Consider the following 14,891-nt stretch of genomic DNA (forward strand, 5'->3'; position numbering starts at 1 on the left):
GCAGTGTATTTTTTATTTTTTTTATTTTTTAAAAGGAAACCTTCAGTGGTGATTAATCAAACTTGATCATGAATTTAACAAAAACAAATGTTTATTTTTAATTTATCCTGTTCAGTTTATTTAGTTTGATTTTCTTTACAAATGTTTGATGAGAGAAGAAACCTTTGTTCAAAACAAATCCAAATTTACTGTTTTTGATATGATTTAGATAAATTACTTTGTTGAATGATGAATGATATGCCCTGTGTCAGATATTACCATACAGTATGTATTAAGTCTTTGAGACGTAGAACTGAAGAATCATCATACAAAATTGTTCTATTCAATAAGATTGTTTTACTTTAAAAGTAGAGATTGTCTTAAGGGAGAGCTGTTACAAAAAATCATTTTACTTTGAATACAGTTTCTAATTTCACAGTCCATCTTTTTGTTTATCATCTTGTCTTTTATTTCCAAAGTCACATAAAATGGTGCTACAGTTGAAGATCAATAATAAATGCAAAAAATCTGTAAAGACCGCTTCCTGTTTCTATTTCATGAATGAATTTATAACAAACCTCAAAGCAGAGAAACTTTTACTTAAAGTCTGAAGGTTCTCAGTCGTCCAGGTCAACTTTCTTCGAGAAGAGTTAAATCTGGGGCAACTGGACTTTGGTTGTAGATCCGTGAAGACGTTTCACAACTCATCCAAATTTTACCTCAGAACTCCTGCATTTAAATCAATGAAATTCAGTGATATTAAACACAGTTGTAGTTTGGATTGGTGTTGAAATAAAATCCAGAATTCAAGACAAGACCTTCAAAAAGTGGTTCTTGAGTACTACAACACTGGTTTGAACGGTCCCATCTTGAGAGACTTGAAACCATGAATCATAACAAACCGAGAGAGACAAGACCGACTCACACACGTTTCAGTTTAAACACAATTTATTTTTCTGCTTAAATAATTACTTGGATCATCCAGTGTAGGCTATGTTGGTTCGTCATACATGTTGGTACCAGATTTATCATCAACAATGGATGCTCGGGGTGGATTTGTATGAAAAAAGACAACAAACGGAAAGGAAAAATAAAATGACACAGGAACAGAAAATCAGATTTTTAACAAAGTGTGATCAATACTGAGATTTAGTAAAAATGATTAGATTTAAATGATGGAGCTAAAAATTAGATTCTCTGTTCTCATGTGATTAAATAAAGGTAAAAGTCATCAAACCGCCAAAATAAAAACAGTCCCCCTTTTTTTAAAACCACAGCAGACCTAAAAGCTTAAACATACACTTGTAGTTTGCATGACGGGTTTACAGATAGACATTTTTATTTGATGTTAAACACACACACGCACACATACGAGGGCAGCGAGCAGTTTGGAGATAACACACAGATGTGCCGGGTTACATTCAGGAGAGCCGGCGACCTGCCCGAAGTGTAACGATGAAAGCGTTTGTTAACTGCGCCGCTCGAGCGTGGAGGAGAGTGTCTTCATTTGTGTACAAAATAAAATAAAAACAGTTATAGATGACAAGATGATTGGGTTATTATGAGTGTTCACAAAGACAGAAGAAGTACCATCAAACCCTTTCTAATTTGTATTACAGTGCTTTTTGAATTAGGAGGAAAAATAAATGAAAAATAAAGTGACGTCACATGCAGCAAAATATTTCTCTGAAGAAGAATGTCTCACAGACAGAGCGGAAGTAGCTGTTTGGATTTAAAGAAACGTCCTTTTTGTTTAAAATCAAGCATTTTTTTCTCCATTCTCATTTACATACAGCGTTTTTTTTTTGTTTTGTTCCTTTTTATATATTCGTTTGGAAGAGCATGTCAGGTCACACACACTCAAGGCTGCTCAAACAGTGTCGACCTCTCAATACAAATGCACCGACTCTGCAAAGCTTCAACTCAAATCAGTGCATAAACAATCCGTGAAGCTACTGATTTCTTTTTTGTTTTGTTTTTTTTTGTAGATTTTTATACAGTGTCATTTATATACAACAAAAAAAATCACCCATTTACTATTATATTTCATTTTTTAAAAAAGAACCACATGGTATAACCCCAATACTGCGGGTCCAGGAGGAAAAAAATAGACCATATAAGGCGAGTGTCTGAGAGAGAGAGAGAGAGTGAATCACACGTCTTTTTTCTTTCGTTCGTCAAAGATAAGAAAGTCCCGGCTCACGTTCACGTGTGTCCTTTTTCGGCGTCCAACAGTGAGTGAGTGAGTTTTTTTTTCGGTGTGACATGCTCATGCGAAATCAAAGAAGGTAACTGCGTTGTTGTTCTTGCTGTAAAAACCATGCGTTTGTAAGTGTGAAAGCTTCAGACGCGCTTTTTTTTTGGCCGATTGACGAGGCTTCCAGTCCGTTTTTCCTCCCAGGGTGTGGTTGTGTAGTGTCACAGGCGGACACTGGTGGACCTGCAGGGTCAAAACATACAAAAATATATTGTTACGCTACAGATCTGTACCTATATATAAGCTCTGTACTTATACATATAAGATATAGTGCTTCACAAATTTATTAGACCACCCCCGGATGTTACAGGTGCACTAATTCAACAGCATTGGTCATTTCCAAAATCATTTGTAATGTTTAATACACCAGTATGTAGAAGCTCTTTAACCAAAGTTATGTTTTTAATGCTAAAATATAACCATTATTGTTATCCATGAATTTTCAAATTTACTGTTTTACAAGAAAAAATGAAAAAATAGGAAAGCACATTATTATTTCTTGATTAAAATGTCTAATTAAAGTTATTTACTTGCATTTCTGAACAGAAAAAATAGTTTTAGTGGTTGAATATTATGCTTGATTTATTTCTGGCTCAAGTTTGGGTATAAAAAGGTGAATTTTTCTGCATTAACGCACTTCATGATGCTGGATGGTCTAATAAATTTGTTAAGCACTGTATATGTTCATTAGTGGTGCTTCTTAAAGGTGGTGGGTAACCGTTTCCCTCTGCTTTCAGTCTTTATTCTAAGCAAGAAAGTAAATAAACACATTTCATGACTTCATGAACGTATAATACTGCAGTGATGAGCCTCTTACCTGGTTTAGTGGAGAGCTCTGCTGTTATGACTGACTCTTCTTCCCTTGTTTCTTGCTGGCGGCGTCTCCAGGCTTTGGCAGGGAGAGAGTGAGGTTCATCAGGAGACAGGAAAACAAAGAAAGGAAGAGAAAACAAAAAGTTAGTGTTGTGCTTACGCTACATACGACGACGTGTGTGTTAATGAAGCGCGGCTGAGCTACGGTTCGTCAGGAGATCACAGCAACATGCTGCAAGAGATACGAGTTTAAGGAGAGGAAGAAAAGGATGTTAATGTGACTTCTGCACATTTACAATCAAAATCACACGTGCATCGATTCATGTTAACAGAGAGGAAAAAGAAGCATTTATTTGTTGTGTATTAGTTGAAACACTTGTGATGTTAGTAGCTCTCAAGCCCAATCATCGAGCCACAGCACAACCACTGCAAACTGCACAACAACTACCCAGACAGGCGACTCCGTTACACGGCAAACTGCTCTGATTAAATAATGCACAACGTCTACAGACAGACTTCCATCCAAATGTAACGCACATTTTAATGATTGAATAAAGAAAATGTGAATTCATTCATGTGTTTCCATCCGCTGTTGTTTTATGTTTTCATTTAAGGAACGTTAAAGTCCCATTTTTGTGAGTTGTATATAAATTCACCCTCAGTACAGTTGTCATGAACGGGGAAATTAGCTACAGAGACCAAAACTGTTTTTTGTACCAGGCTGTAAACATGTTTATTTCTGCTGTGAAGTTGGACATTTGAACATGGGGACTTATGGAGACTGACTCACTTCTGGAGCCAGCCTCAAGTGGACGATTGAGGAACTGCAGTTTGTCATATTTCCGTGTTTCACTGACTCTTCAGTGGAAGTTTCTCTTGCACTATGTCACAGTTTGTTTTAGTCGAATCTCCAAAAAAACCTTTTGTGACATTTGGACTTTATCTGAAGTTTTCGGCATTGAAGTGGACAGAAACACACTTTTATTGTTGGTGTTGGAAGTCTGTCTGCGGTCCCTGATCACTTTAACTCAACATGCAGTTCGTTCAAGGCGTAGTCTGACATTTCTCAGACGAAGTTTTGGTGCCATCGTCTCCTAATCTGACACAGTATTGAACTTTAACTCCAGAGCAGTTTTAGCTAAGCTGTAGCAGCAGCTGTGAAATATTTTACTCAAGTTAAACCGGGATCAAAAGTGCTCTAGACACCGAGATCAACTCAGGCAGGAGGGCCTTAAATATGAACACAACACTCGGCTAAACAGCTCCATGCAGGATAACCTCAGATTTCTCAGCCTTGTGACCCTGCCGGGATCGCTTCCCCCTCTTCTTGCTCTTCCCCCCTGTGGGTCCGGCTGCTGCTCCAGCTGAAGAAGAAGCAGCATCTTCTCCGCCTGTCGCCACACCACCACCAACACTAACACCGCCACCACCATCAACACCAGCTCCCGCTTCCGTGACAGATTCACCGTCACTTTCCCTCTTTTCGTTCGTGTTGTACACACGGCGCACCACCTTTCTGATCACCTGTAGGAGGCAGAAGCAAGTCAGGAGGAGGAGGTGGAGGAGGGAGGCAGGAAAGTATTATGTGAGGAGAAATGATGGAGGGTGAGGAGGGTACAGAGGAGAGGTCGTGTGTTCATGCAACCTTGTGAGAGTATTTTTAGCTGTGTGGATGTGTGTGGATGTGATAGATGATGGAGGTCGGGTGAGGGTGGTTACTTTTCTGGTGACCAGATTCCCGTCTTCGTCTGTGAACTGCTCCTCCGTCACAGACTCTCCAGGAATGTTTTTGGCCTCCTCTCCCTGAGGTGAAGGTTTAAAGAGCGGGTGAAAGATGGAGGGGGGGTGGAGGAAGAGGTTTGAGAGGTTATCTGAGACATCTGGTCATTTAGGAAGTAGAGAACATTTTAAAAAGACAGCGTCACAGCCGATGGGTTTCCTGCTGTTAAAATCAGGAATAAAAATTGCAAAAAATTTCTAGAAATAAATGTAGTGCGTTGTGGAAACCCAACTGATGCGAGTGCATCACACAAGCTTTGTAACACAAACTTCAAAACACAAACACGCAGCAGCAGCAGAGACACTGAGGACACTGAAAAAAAGCTCTGTGTGATATTTGACGTTTTTATAGAGATGGGAAACAATTTTAGTGATGAATTTACGGTCAAATCATGTTGATCGCTGTCCAAACCTCCGTCATGCACAAGAAATAATGACCTTATTCAATAATAAAACTCAAAACTGAGGCTCCATTTACACAGAGACAGATCATCTGTATTTTAGAGCTGCAATGATAAGTCGGAAAATTAATCAGCAACAACTGTGATCATTTGTTAATTGTATTTTTCTTAGCTGAGTCTAGTTGAATATCTTTTGGACTGTTGGACAAAACAAATTAAATTTTTCAGAGCTTCCTAACATTTTATAGACCGATAGATTGATAATGAAATAATTGTTAGTAATAGTTTGCACGTTACAATCTCAGCACCTAGACGTTTGTCTTTTCTAGTTTGAATTGAGAGCAAACGTCTGAGTGTCTCGCCAACATTACCTCCACCATACTGTACATCCATCAGTCACCCGTCAGATGGATGTTAAACGCTTTGTTTCTGCTCGGGTGGAAATCCAGCCTCAGAATTACAACTTATAGTCGATCTATGAGCCAAACTCACAGCAATACACCAACCAGGTAGCAATGCCAAACACACCAAGCGTCATGGCTGGTGGTGTCGTGGCTCACACCAACAAGCAGTGATTAGCACTTCATGCTACAGCGAGGCTAAACAATCACACACACACTCACACACTCCTATGAAATTATTATGTTTCTATCCAAATGTAATTTCAATTTTGGACCAGAAAATTTGATAAAAAAAAAAAAAGCAAATTAAGGCAAGTTTCCATCCGCTTTTAAGATAAACTGTTGCTGGATCTTTTTCTCCAGTCAGCCATAAAATTAATGTGTCGTGAATAATTATTGTAAATAATTGTATTGTATACCGTATCGTTACATATTGAAACGTATCGTATCCTAACGTACCATATCATATTGTAATGTATCGTATCATACCGTAACGCATCATTTGGAATGTATTGTAACATGTCGTATTGTAATGTATCGTATCATACCACATTGTACCATGTTGTATTGTATCATCCTCAAACTCAAACATTTATGTTTGAATGTTGAATCTAATTTATTGTAAGGTGACAGAAAGGCGCCTATGAAATAAAATTTATTATTATTAAAAACTACTTTCCAAAGTAACTATACCCAACACTGGTAACTATATACATATTAAAAAGATATAAATCATATATCTGCCCTACACATACTTATAATATTTTACAAAACCCTTTCATATTTCTTCGTATTATTATACTACATAATGCTGCAGGATGTGCTGCACTGTGAGAAAAGTGGAACTTTGTTTCAGCCACAAAGAAACAAAACAAAGCTGGTTTCCGCTGGTGCTCGCTTCACATTTTAAAACACAGAGTACAAGGAGGGTGGCACAGTGCGACACCTACTGACCGTTATTTGTAACTGTGCCTCTGATTACCAGACAGGTAGAACCTTTATTATGATGGTTACAGTGCACATATAATTAATGCAGCACACTAGCCAATCATTAAGAAGGCAACATTTAAACAGAAATGTATTTTTTTGCTTTTTTTATTTATTGATCTTTTTTTTTTATTTTTGAGAAGAGCTGAGGAGAAAACCAACACACTAGACTCACATGTGCTGCAAAGTATACGAAAAAAGAAAGATTTATTAACAGAAATGTATTTTTTGTTTGTTTATTTTTTTTTAGGATTTTATAACCAACCTGTGCAGACCTAGGGGACCCGTAGAACTGCATCATATGCTGGTTGAACACCACCAATATTGAGGCAGGTAGTACAGTGTGCTCAACTTTTTTTTCTTCTTTTCACACCGTGAACGCTGTAAACTCTTCACAGCAAAGAGGACAAGGTCCAGAACTGAACCATAACTCATCGCTGGGAAGGCACAGTGACACTAAAGAGTCTGCAGATCTTTGGGGCCTGTTTGTTGTGAGTCATGTCCAGGTTGGTTATTTTGATGGGGTTTTTTTTTTTAGTGGAGAAACCGAAGCATCGCGGAGAAAACCACAGCAACACCGTGACCTTACGGTTACAAGAACCAAAGTGTTGAACACGAAGGCGGACTGCAACTGTTTTTTTTTCCATTGATCGGCTTGGTCATGTGTTGAAAAGTGAGTGAACAACCTCTTAATGCCGGTCTTTTGGGCTTTTCCAGCTGTCTTTTCAGAGTCCTCGATAACCACCAAAACATGTGGGTCCTCTGACAGCAGGCGTGACGCCACCATGCTTTGCTGGATTTCATGTTGCACACAGATCCTTGTGCACGGCCCTGGCTGTCTTCTCTACTGGTGTCCTGCTGGCTGGATAGATTAAAGTCTACACCGCTGTGCACAGCATGTCTTTCAGAGTTAAAATGATCTTCTTCTTTCATCATAAGACACTGAAAACGGTGCCTTCTTCAGGCACTGGGGTACCACCGCCGCCCGCGATCTTCACATAGATCAGTTCTGCAGGTTCAGCTGGCCTCACTTCGGTCACTGAGAGCTGGCTCATCAGTGACTCTGGGTGTTGCGACTCAACAACTTGGGTGATAAGTTTTTCATCTTCTTCATCAGCGATGGATGGCGATCTATCACACACAGGTGTGACAGAGTTACCTCATCGCTGACAATTGGCTCATCGGTTATGGATGGTGGTCTTAACTCAGTTACAGGTGTGGCAGAGTGTCTTCATCACCACTGACACCTGAGTCAGCAGGGTAGGAAGTGCTGCTGATTCCACAGGTGTCACGAGTCCTCTGGGAGCCTGGAAGTTCCAGCGCTCCCGAATCTTCCTCAGACTATCATCCACGCTGTTGTTCTTCTTGGTCAGTTTCTGTCTCTGCTGGTTGAGCCAGTTCCACTCTCTTCATGAACTTGTCTACCTCATTTGTATCGTGACATGATTTACCTCCTGGCTCCAGGGTCACTTTGAATATTCTCAAATATGATGTGCCCCAGCTGCTGAGAATGCACTTCATGTTGGCCGTTGTTGTGCAGGTGGCCATGGTTTTTGTAGTACACTCATCAGGGTTTTTTCTGGATCATGTCGGCACCACTTTGTCTGCTGCTGGAATCAGGACATCCAGTGATGCCTCCTTGCAGTTCAGTTTTTGTCCTCAGCTTCACGATGAAGCTGGCGATGGCCTCCTTGGCAAACTTGCGGGCAAAAAGGTTTTGATCTTGTTTGCCACGACGTTCCAGCAGTTTAACCTGCTGGACGGGGCCTCTGGTTCTTGGTGTGCCATCGTTTATTTCAGTACAACTCCTTTCGTTGGTCCAAATGTAGTGAGCAATTTCACTCGCTGCTTCATCTGTGTCTCGTTAATGCGGTTGATAAGCGCAGACGTTCTTCTTCTGAAATGTCAGAATTAGATTGCACTTCAGGGTCACTCACATGTTCCAGTAGGATCTGTTTTACAGCTTCGGTGGTCGTATCAATGAGCTTCCTACTGAACAACGGTCTTCTGGTCCTATCGGAAAGACTGGAGTCTCCTCCGCTCTGCAGGACTTGTGCTCTCAGCTGCCGTATCTGGACTCCATCATCAACAGTCACACGTGACATCTTTGCTTGCAGCTTTTAAGCATGCTGCCCACAGGTCCACCATGATCTGCAGGGTACGGGTGAGCTGTGAGTTGATCCTCTCTGTAATCTTTTTGGTCACCAGGTCCGTCAGTCTTTTGCACTTCTCTGGGCACTGGGCTGCAGTCACGGTCACAAAAGCGTCCGATGGAGTTCCCCAGGTACTCCTGGACTTCTTCTCACGAAATCATTTCTGGACTTTCTGGTGGAGTCTTGGTCTTTGTGTGTGCGAGGCGATTTTGTCAGAAATGCCTCAAAAATGACTTTAGACATAGCATTAACTATTCCACACATATGTCTGTTAGGGCAGCTTTGGTTTTGTCATCTACCGAGTGAGCTTTGTCTTTACCCCACTGTGTGGCCATCACTGGTCCAGGAACAAGTCCCACAGTGGCCGAAGGGTCTCTGCTGTGACCTGTGGAGGCTCCTGATCCATCCTATCGTATTTTCTGAACTCATAGTGTAGGTTTTGTGGTCTCTGTGGACTCTTCAATGTATCGTGGAAGTTTTTCGAAAAATACAACGAAAGTAAAACCTTCTGTTCCTGTTCTATTTAACCCTGAGCAAAACTTTGGCCTTTAATCTTGGAGTGATGTCACGACATTCCAATTCCAAGGCATTTCTACATCAAAACAAATGAAGGCCCGCCCACAGCAACGTTGTCCCATGGCTACTTAGCAACCGTAACTAGGCAGAGCGAGCAAACCAATGTACACAAAGACTAATTAAAGAGTTAAATGAACCGCTTTTTGGATATATGACTAGATTAGTCGATTCGACAACAATCGTCACACTAATTTAGTAGTCAGACATCGTTTTTTTTTTTGTTTTTTTTTTTTACTTTGCTTTTCTTCCTCTCCTTCCCGACACTCCTCCCACACACACACACACGGCATGTATTAAAAAAAACTAAATGAGGCACTTTACCAGCTTATTTTCTTGGAGACGCGTGATCGCGGTTCTAGGGGAACCCGCACAGCGCGTTGCGTGAGCGTGGCGTGTTTGGTCTCGTCCTGCACACGACTTCAACCCCACCGGAGTGTTTCAGGAGCGCGCGCTTAGCCCTCCAGACTTTGTTTACTTGAATTTGGACATTTTCCGCGTGTTTGTTATCTGAACATGCTTCTACATGTGCAAATATGCTACGGAGTTAATTAGTTTCGCTTTATTTTTTATTGTTATGTACAAAATGGTAATAGACCCTGAATAGTATGTATGGGTGAGTAATGAAATGTTATATATTATCAATAGTAAGTTAAGTTAGTTAATAAAATCAATTCAGTTGCTCTCATAATCGTCTTTTTTTGCACAGAAAAATGTGGTAGTGGAAATTCTGATTGGCAAACTTACAAGCCACATTGGCTGGTGATCAAAAAAGTTAATTTAGAGCCCCGTTAAAGGTTATAAGCTATCATGTTAATTGTTTTTATATACCTCATACTTAAGCTGAAAGCTAATGATCTGATCAGCTGCATGCTGGTGCCATAAGCGTGTATGTTTTGCAGTCAATTATACGTATGACCTCTGGATTACCAGACCAGTAAGAACCTTTATATGAATTGGTACAGTGCACATATAATACAGCACACTAGCCAATCATTAAAGAAGGCAACTTTAAACAGAATAATTATTTTCTTTTTTATGTGCTTTTTTTATTTATTGATTGATAGAGAGCTGGAGAACCCACCACACTCAGACTACACGTGTGTAGTCCTACACAGCAGCAAGGGTCAAGACTTGGAACTGAACCCTGATTACAGCTGAGAGGCTGAGGCGATTCAATTCACACGAAATGGAAAAAAAGATGGTTCACTGCTGTCATTTAAACTAAGTCCACACGGTCTAAAACAATAGGATGGGGTTGATCCTATTTGTGACAGATGCCGCCAGTAACCACCCCGGCACCTATTTTTCCATTTGCTTTGGGCGTGCCCTTTGGCCTGAATACCTTTTAGATAGAGAGTTTTTTTTTGGCCTTTTTCAGCTTCTTATTGTAAAATAGAGAACAGCTGAAGAGTGACAGGAATGTGGGAGAGAGAGAGACGGGGAATGACATGCAGCAAGGGCCCGCGGGTCGGATTCAACCCGGGGCTGCTGGGCAAGGGACTGAGCCTATCGTACATGGGGCGATGCTCGACCAACGGAGCGAGAGATCAGAGATCACCTCTGGTCTCTTCATACCATCGGTGGGTTACTTACTGCCCTATTGGGAGTAGCACCTACTTATGTGCTGTAAATACTACGAAAAAAGAAAGATTTTATAACAGAAATGTTATTTTTTGTTTGTTTTATTTTTTTTAGGATTTATAACCTAATCTGTGCGACCTATGGGACCCGTAGAACTGCATCATATGCTGGTTGAACACTCACTCTACTATGTGGAGGTAGCAGTGTGCTCAACTTGTTTTTCTTTTTTCACCGGAACGCTGTAAACTCTTCACAGCAAGAGGACAAGGTCCAGACTGAACCATAACCTCATCGCTGGGAAGGCACAGTGAACACTAAAGATTGCAGATCTTTGGGCCTGTTGTTGTGAGTCATGTCCAGGTTGGTTTTTGATGGGTTTTTTTTTCCCTGATTGTGATGTATTAAACCGAAGCACTCGGGAAAACACGCAACATCTTGATGTCACGTTATTTATGTTACTTTGATGTTTTTTTTTTTAGTGGAGAAACCGAAGCACTCGGAGAAACCACAGCAACACCGTGACCTTACAGTTACAAGAACCAAAGTGTTGAACACGAAGGGGACTTGCAACTGTTTTTTTTTCCATTGAACGGCTTGGTCACTGTGTTGAAAAGTGAGGTGAAAACCTCTTAATGCCGGTCTTTTTGGGCTTTTCCAGCTGGTCTTTTGAGAGTCTCGATAACACACTCATAAACATGTGGGTCCTCTGACAGCAGGCTGAGCGCCACCATGCTTTTGCTGGATTTCATGCTGCACACAGATCCTTGTGCACGGCCCTGGCTGTCTTCTCTACCTGGTGTCCTGCTGGCTGGATAGATTTAAGTCTACACCGCCTGTGCACAGCATGTCTTCAGAGTTAAAATGATCTTCTTCTTTTCATCATAAGACACTGAGAAACGGTGCCCTTCCAGGCATGGTGTACCACCGCCGCCGCGATCTTCACATAGATCAGTTCTGCAGGTTCAGCTGGCTCACTTCTGTCACTGAGAGCTGGCCATCAGTGACTCTGGGTGTTGCGGACTCAAACTTGGGTGATAAGTTTTCATCTTCTTCATCAGCGATGGATGGCGACTATCACACACAGGTGTGACAGAGTTACCTTCATCGCTGACAATTGGCTCATCGGTTATGGATGGTGGTCTTAATCCAGTTACAGTGTGGGAGATGTCTTCATACCACACTGACACCTGACTCAGCGGGTAGGAAGGTGCTGGCTGATTCCACAGGTGTCACGATGTCCTCTGGGGCTCTGGAAGTTCCAGCGCTCCCCGAATCTTCCTCAGACTATCATCCACGGCTGTGTTCTTCTGGTCAGTTTCTGTCTCTGCTGGTTGAGCCAGTTACACGTCATCTCATGAACTTGTCTACCTCATTTTGTATCGTGACATGATTTACCTCCTGGCTCCAGGGTCACTTTGAATATTCTCAAAATAGGTGCCCCAGCTGCTGAGAAGGCACTTCATGTTGGCCGTTGTTGATGCAGGTGGCCATGGTTTTGTAGGTACACTCATCAGGGTTTTCTGGGATCATGTCCTGCACCACTTTGTCTGCTGCTGGAATAAGGACATCCAGTGATGCCTCTTGCAGTTCAGTTTTGTCCTCAGCTTCACGATGAAGCTGGCGATGGCCTCCTGGCAAACTTGCGGGCAAAAAGGTTTTGATCTGTGTTGCCACGACGTTCCAGCAGTTTAACCTGCTGGACTGGGCCCTCTGGTCTTGGTGTGCCATCGTATTCAGTCCAAACCCTTCCTGTTGGTCCAAATGTAGTGAGCAATTTCACTCGCTGCTCACTGTGTCTTCGTTAATGCTGTTGATAATCTGCAGACGTCCTCTTCTGAAATGTCAGAATATATTGCACTTCAGGTTCACTCACATTCCAGTAGGATCTGTTTTACAGCTTGGTGGTCGTATCAATGAAGCTCCTACTGAACAACGGTCTCGGGTCCTATCGGAAAGACTGGAGTCTCCTCCCGCTCTCCAGGACGTGTCTCTCAGCTGCCGTATCTGGACTCCATGCATCAACAGTCACACGTGACATCTTTGCTTGCAGCTTTTAAGCATGCTGCCCACAGGTTTCACCATGACTGCAGGGTACGGGTGAGCTGTGAGTTGATCCTCTCTGTAATCTTTTTGGTCACCAGGTCCGCAGTCTTTGCACTTTCTCTGGGCACTGGCTGCCAGCACGGTCACAAAAGCGTCATCGATGGAGTTCCCCAGGTACTCCTGGACTTCTTCCTCAGAAATCATTTCTGGACTTTCTGGGGAGTCTTGGTCTTTTGTGGTGCGAGGCGATTTTGCAGAAATGCCTCAAAATGACTTTAGACATAGCATAACTAGTGTCCACACATATGTCTGTTAGGGCAGCTTTGGTTTGTCATCTACCGAGTGAGCTGGTCTTTACCCCACTGTGTGGCCATCAGCTGGGTCCAGGAAAAAGTCCACAAGTGGCCGAAGGGTCTCTGCTGTGACCTGTGGAGGCTCCTGATCCATCTATATCGTTATTTTCTGAACTCATAGTGTAGTTTGTGGTCTCTGTGGACTCTTCAATGTATCGTGGAAGTTTTTCGAAAAATACCAACGAAAGTAAAACCTTCTGGATTCCTGTCCTATTTATACCCTGACAAAACTTTGGCCTTTAATCTTGAGTGATGTCACGACATTCCAATTCCAAGGCATTCTACATCAAAACAAATGAAGGCCCGCCCAAGCAACGGTTGTCCAGTGGCTACTTAGCAACCTAACTAGGCCAGAGCGAGCAAACCAATGTTACACAAAGACTAATTAAAGACATTAAAATTAAATGACCGCTCTGTTTGGATAAGTAACTGACTAGGCTGCTACGATAGTCGATAGTCAGATATGTCGACGACAAAATCGCGACAACTAATTTAGTAGTCGACAAATCGTTTTTTTTTTTTTTTTCTTTCCCTCCCTCTACTTCTCTCTTCACACACACACACACACAACACACGGCGTGTATTAAAAAAAACTCACTAGCCGCTTGGCGGTGATAAATGAGGCACTTTACCATCTATTTCTCGGGACGCGTGATCGCGGTTTCTATGGGAACCCGCACAGCGCGTTGCGTGAGCGTGGCGTGTTTGGTCTCGTCCTGCACGCGACTTCAAACCCCACCGGGAGTGTTTAGGAGCGCGCGCTTAGCCCTCCGACTTGTTTTTACAGATTTGGACATTTTTCCGGTGTTTGTATTTCTAAACATGCTTCTACATGTGCAAATATGCTACGGAGTAATTATTCGCTTTATTTTTTATTGTTATGTACAAAAATGTGTCTATATAGACCCTGAATAGTATGTAATGGGTGAGTAAGAAATGTTAATATTGTATACAATAATGATTTAAGATTAAAAAGTTTACAGTTATATGATCCATACTTCGTTTCAGAATTCGCTTCATGTTATGGAAAAAGGAGAAACTTCTGATTGGCAAACTTACCAGCCACATTGGCGGGTGATCAAAAAAAGTTAATTTAGAGCCCCGTTAAAGGGTTAATAAGCTATCATGTAATTGGTTTTTATTTTCATTTAGCTCATACTTCAGCTGAAAGCTAATGATCTATCACTTGCATGCTGTGGTGCATAAGCTGTATGTTTTGCAGTCAATTTACGTATGATCCCTCTGATACCAGACAGGTAGAAACCTTTATTATGATGGTTACACGTGGCACATATAATACAGCACACTAAGCCAATCATAAAAGGCAAGATTTAAACAGAAATGTATTTTGTTTTTTTTTTTTTTTTTTTTTTTTTTTTTTTTTTTTTTTTTTGTTTTTTTTTTTTTTTTGTTTTTTTTTTTTTTTGTTTTTTTTTTTTTTTTTTTTTTTTTTGTTTTTTTTTTTTTTTTTTGCTTTTTTTTTTTTTTATTATTTAATACTAGTTCTTACTGAGAGAGAGCGGAGAAACCACAACAACACACTCAGACGCACATGTGTAGTCCTCACA

At 41.3% G+C, this 14,891-nt stretch overlaps 1 long non-coding RNA gene across 2 annotated transcripts; it reads right to left on the minus strand.

Moving 5' to 3' along the window:
- Positions 1-909: 909 nt before the first annotated feature.
- LOC104939246 (uncharacterized) lies at positions 910-5,837 on the minus strand. Of its 2 annotated transcripts, XR_797718.3 has the most exons (4): positions 4,769-5,837; positions 4,328-4,573; positions 3,054-3,125; positions 910-2,419 (listed from the first exon to the last, which is right to left on the minus strand). It is a non-coding gene; the product is annotated as an uncharacterized LOC104939246 (long non-coding RNA). The 2 variants fall into 2 exon arrangements; XR_002042906.2 differs by lacking the exon at positions 4,328-4,573 and having other exon boundaries at positions 4,769-5,130.
- Positions 5,838-14,891: the final 9,054 nt, after the last annotated feature.

Source organism: Larimichthys crocea, chromosome XVI (assembly GCF_000972845.2).
Source record: "Larimichthys crocea isolate SSNF chromosome XVI, L_crocea_2.0, whole genome shotgun sequence".
Classification (NCBI taxonomy): domain Eukaryota; kingdom Metazoa; phylum Chordata; class Actinopteri; family Sciaenidae; genus Larimichthys; species Larimichthys crocea.